Source organism: Vespa crabro, chromosome 11 (assembly GCF_910589235.1).
Source record: "Vespa crabro chromosome 11, iyVesCrab1.2, whole genome shotgun sequence".
NCBI classification, from domain to species: domain Eukaryota; kingdom Metazoa; phylum Arthropoda; class Insecta; order Hymenoptera; family Vespidae; genus Vespa; species Vespa crabro.
The window spans coordinates 5,068,292-5,074,221 of NC_060965.1; the positions used below are offsets into that span (position 1 = coordinate 5,068,292).

The 5,930-nt window shown below is 26.1% G+C and overlaps 1 protein-coding gene across 4 annotated transcripts in view; it reads right to left on the reverse strand.

The window, feature by feature from the left end:
• The window catches only part of LOC124427831, a 181,552-nt gene extending 176,062 nt beyond the window's left edge, over positions 1-5,490 (reverse strand). The window contains exons 1-2 of one of the 4 annotated variants that reach the window (XM_046971183.1): positions 5,066-5,490; positions 4,481-4,631 (exon numbers count right to left, since the gene is read on the reverse strand). The gene's annotated coding sequence lies outside the window, so the exon portion shown is untranslated. Of the gene's footprint in view, positions 1-4,480; positions 4,804-5,014 lie in introns of all 4 variants that reach the window. The other 3 variants (XM_046971181.1, XM_046971182.1, XM_046971180.1) reach the window with 3 other exon arrangements.
• Between the last annotated feature and the right edge of the window lie 440 nt (positions 5,491-5,930).

The following is a 5,930-nucleotide window of genomic DNA, read 5'->3' on the forward strand; positions in this document are numbered from 1 at the left end:
GAGATGTGGGGAGGGTGGGATAAGATGATGAGGGGGTAGGAACAAGAGAGTGGAAGAAGAGTCTGAGATCGAACATCGAAACGCGTTATCGCTCTTCTTCACGAGTTAACATCCGTTTCTATATGTATATACATGATGTTTCTATATGTATGTATATGATGGTATGTATAAATACATATGTATATGTATATAAAGGAAAAGAAACATCGTCGACTTCCTATAAAGAAGCCGATTCAACTGGTGTCTCGTGGAAACAAATATAAAATTCTAATTTATCTGCGTTAAAGAGTAAAAAATCCAAACGATTTTCATTTTTAATATCATTCTTAAATATTTAATTATATGAACATTATATTTATTTAATTATTATTAATTATTAATTACAAAATAATTGTATATATATATATAAAATATTAAATAAAATTAATAATTAAATAATAATTTCTTATATTATATAAAGATATAATACAGGATCGGCATTGTCATAATTTAACACAGAATATTCTCATTAACAATATAATAAATATTTAACATTATTAATTTTGTTTTTCTATCGACAATAACAAAAGTATATGTTTAACAAATTTTCGTCTGTTTTGTTATTTAACGTTCGTAAAATTTCTCATAAAATTTTGTCGTTTAAGAAAAAATTTTTTCTTTTTTAATCATCCAAAAGATCTTGACAAAAATTTCGTATGAAAATTAAAAAGGGAATTAAAAGAAGAATTACAAAAAAGAATTACAAGAAAGAAAAGCAAAGATTATAAAAAAAAAAAAAAAATGTACGTCCGTAAAAATTTCTAAACAAATAAATCATGCATTAGAATAGAAAATGTAATCAGTCACAATAAAAATAAGATACATTAAGGATTATTAGATACAAATACATTGATTTTTCTTTAGAATAACAAGAACAAATTTATATCATTAACAAATTTATCGATATTCATTTGTTAAACGCAAAAATTAAACAATTCAATAATCAATCTTATAATCTCCTTATAGATTCTAATTTCAACAATTTCATCATATGAAACGTTTCATTTAAGAAACTATTATTTGAAAAGAAACAAAAAGTAAACGTAGGTTAGAAATTTCTTCAACAATTACAATCGAACCTATTTTTCTTCCAAGTAAAAGCAAGAAAGAAAGAGGTAAATAAGTAAGTAAGTAAGTAAGTAAGTAAATAAGTAAGTACATACAGATCGATCGTAGAAAGGTTCATGGCTAGGAAGTTACTACTTGGTTGGTTGGTGTGGCTTACGCAGAAAACGTTTAATCCGAAAACTCGGCACGGTAAGTGCAAGTCAAAGAAAGACAGAGAGAGAGAGAGAGAGAGAGAGAGAAAAAGAAAGAGAGAGACAGAGAGAGAGAGAGAGAGAGAAAAAGAGAAATAGAAAGAGAGAGACAGAGAGAGACAGAGAGAGAGAGAGAGAGAGAGAGAGAGAGAGAGAGAGATGTATATGTATATGTATATATGTGTGTGTGTAAATATATATATATAGTATGAGGGAGAGAGAGAGAGAGAGAAAGAGAATGGAACGATAAGGTTCAGTTTCTCAAAGTTAGCACGAAAAGACCCCAATGGAGTTCATAAATCAGGAAAGGCGATATCGTGCATGTATGTATGTATGTACGAACATTGGTTCTCCTTTGCCACGAAGTACCATTCCAAAAGGAACTATGCAGTCTGAAAACGTGTAAGATAGAAAGAAAGAGAAAGAAAGAAAGAGAGAGAGAATGTGTGAGGGAGGGAGCGAGAGGGAGAGAGAGAGAGAGAAAGAGGTTAGGTTATCCTGTCCAATTACGTGCCGCGGTTTTGCACCGGCCAAATTCGTTCGGCAAACTCGGAACGTCGAGTGAGAAGGCAACTTCGAGAATGCTCGTGAATGTTCGTAAATGTTCGCGATTGGCTTCGTCCCGATGCTACTGGAAGTAGATAACGAGCTGATCGTTAAGAGGGTAACGAACATTTGCTTTTTGGCTAGGTAACCCCAAACCCCCTACCGTTGTACGATCTATTTTCCAATTGTTTATGATCCATGTATGTTGTATATTTTGAAAAATATGTTTTTTTTTTTTTTTTTATTTAAGATTTTCATACTTTTCGTACGTTAGAAACGTACCTTTTTTTCCCCTTTATTTTTTATGTTTTTCAAATGGTCGATTAATTCTGATCGATCGATCGATTAATGTTACTTCTTTTCTTTCTTAACAATTAGTTAATAATTTGTTTAATGTCAGTACACATTCATAGTTGCTTTTAATATGATTATTATTGGAACGATTAATTTTAATTATAATTATTGAATCGAACAGAATTAATTAATATTTTGAAACTAATTTTTTTGATTACATGTAGTAAATTCGTATGTAACATTGAGGTTAATAAATGTATTAATGTATCCGTATTTTAATTAATTTATAAATGCTCTATTATCGTCAAATAGTAAATGAGTGAACGTTGTTAAGAGAATTAATTGTAATTATTAAATCAGATAGAATTAATTATTATTTTGAAACTAGAAACTGTTTACAATAAAATCGTATGTAATATTGAGATTAAAATATACGTATTAATGAGATAAACGATACTAAAGAGATTTTCATGTTTCATTTGCTTTTTAATTATTTACTCAAGTATTATCAAGTAATATAAATAACGAGATAATCATTATATATATTTGACTCTCTATAATCCTAATCTTTTCTTCTTGCAATTGTAAAATTTATATGATTCTCTTTTATATCATTACATTATATATAACTATATTATATCCTAATTATAAAATATAGATTTTAAACGACAGTTCGAACTTTCGAACAATAATTAATATTAAAGGAACGAACAATTAATTATTTATTACGAACGAACAAAAAAAAGAAACACACATACATATATAAATGAATGTAAAACTTGAAAGTTAGAATACCGTTATAAAGAGTTAAGTAATATCTCGTAGATATTTCGAACTATACGTTTTTCCAAGAAACTTTCTTCCTTCTCGTTCTAGAAATTACGAAAAAAAGTGGCAACATAACCTATCAGGTTACATATAACGACTGTTTTGGCTAAAAGAGACTCTCTCAGTTCGCTCAGGTGTGTTTTACTTGTTCTAAGAATTAACAATGTTTTATTTTAAGCGACGACGAGAAAGAATAAAGTCGAAACACTGTGTAACGAAATACGCCAACGAATTTTTCTATTTCAAAATTTATTTAAGACGAACAAACATAATTGACAGAAACGAATTAATTGTTATTAATTGATCAAATTAATTAAATTATATTTATTTAGTAAAAATGCATTATATATAATAAAATAAAATAATAACGATAATAATTTATAATGTACGTAATAGCTATATATATATATATATATATATATATATATATATATATATATATATATATATATATATATATATATATATATTGTAATGTAATATAATATAATGCAAGTGTAATATAATATATAACAGTCATGGATAAATATATTTATAAATATATCTTAGATATATTTATTAATAGATATATTATATAAATATATATGTTAACAAATATATCTAATTTATATAATATATCTAATTTCTATCTTTTATTATTTTATTTTTAATCGAAATAAATTTCATACATAATCGTATTCATCGTACGAAAACTAATCTAATTTTTCAATCAATAAGTTATGATTTAGATATACATATATATATAGATTCTTTCAACTATGATTCAATCATAAATTTTCTAATTATATAAAAATTAATTACGTACATACATTGGCAAACAAAATTGAACACGTAATTATTACAAAATTTTTATTCAAAATTTTACATCGTAAATATAATATCAATATGAAAGTTATTAATGGTAATAAACTAAAAAAATAATTCTCATGATAAATCATTATCATTATCCTTTGTTTTGATAAAAAAAAAAAAAAAAAAGAACTATAAATTATATTTTATATATATATATATATATATATATATATATATATATAAAATTTTGTTTAAAAACTAACCTAACTTATTGATCAGCAGATTAAAATACATATACATATATATATATATATTTTGTATATTCTTACAACCATAATTTAATCATAAGTTCCTAATACGTTAATGCATTAATTACATAAATAAATTTTAATATATATTAGACGTATAAATATTAATAAAATTCATATTAAAAATTTTGCATCGTACATATCAATCAATCAACGTAATATCCAGCAGAGCCGTATTTACAAATAGAAAATAACTAATAATCGATATTCTTGATGAACGAAAGTTTTTAGAAAAAGAATTTAAAGAAAAAAATAAATAAAAAGAAAAAAGAGAGAGAGAGAGAGAAGAAAAAAAAGAAAGGAAAAGTAAAATAATTCTTTAAATCGTTATCATTGTTCTTCATCTTGTCAAAAATAAAAGATGAAATTACGTGTACATAAAATATATAGATATAAAGTTGTTCGAAAACTAACCTAACTTGTCGATATTCCGTTGCTATTCCTTCCTCTTCTTCTTCTTCTTCTTTTTCTTATTCCTCTTCCTGTTTCTCGTCCAGACAAGCCAAAGAGGAAGCTCGACGTATTCGATTACCTTACGTCTAACGTTAGTAATCGATCGATAGATCTAAAATCGACGTTTTACGTAGGCAGAAGCACTTGAACTCAAAACACTTATATCGTAAAAGCCACTCGTAATGGTTAAAAAAGAAAACCACGATTTACAAGCATACAAGATCACTTTACAAATACACATAAACATATATATACATATATATATATATATATACACACGTATTCTTAAAAAAAAATATTTTTTAACAACACATATACACGCACGTACACACACACGCGCGCGCGAACGCGGACATTATTATTGGAAATAGTGAATATGTATTAAAATATATCTAAAAAACGGATGAAAAAAGAAAAAGAAAGAGAGAGAGAGAGAGAGAGAGAGAGAGAAGGAAAAAAAAGAGATATAAAACAAAAGTAGAATAAAAATCATACGTTAATACGAAAATACGCTTTGCCAGGATTTATATGTAATGAAATACTGACTCGCCCCAGTCACAGAAACGACAAAATTTATACTCGAATGAAATCCACGTTTATACATCTGGTATTGTTTTCTTTTCTTTCTTTCTTTCTTTTTTTTTTTTTTTTTACTATTTATTTTTCCTTTTCTGTTTTTTTATCTTTTTCTTCTTTTTTTTTTATCTTCTTATCAAGATATCGTTGCTTAACCGTCGCCGTTTAACACGAAAAATTTACGACGAGTACGAATAAATTCGATTCGATGCAATCGATTTTGCATTGGAATTTACTTTTATGTATATATATATATATATATATATATATATATATATATATATATATATATATATATATATATATATATATATATATATATATTTTTTTTTGTTTAAACGTAGACGAATCTCGTTGGTGAAGTCGTTCGATACGAGGACGAACGAGGAAGAACGAACATCGATCCGTTCGATCGCACCGCCGCGGTCGGACTAACCGCGTGGATCGTGATCGAGATCGAGCGAGCCGCTAACAGTGCCGTATTGTTTGGGTCCTTAACCTTGTATTTATTATTTATCGTAGTACCAATACAATTTCAAATACAATCGTCTGATGGATGTTTTTATTATTTTTATATACCTCGTTTTATTTTTCTTTTCCCATGAATTTTTTTATTCCGTCGTTATAATCGATTACATTTATTTTGATTATGATATTATATCGATATAATACGATAATGATATTATATTGATATTATATCGATTATGATATTATATTAATAAATTGACATTAACAAAAAAAAAAAAAAAACAAGTAGCATAATTTATTATTACATATTTTATTATTCTATCTTTCTCTTTTTATAATTTATATTTTCACTATAGTTAATTATACC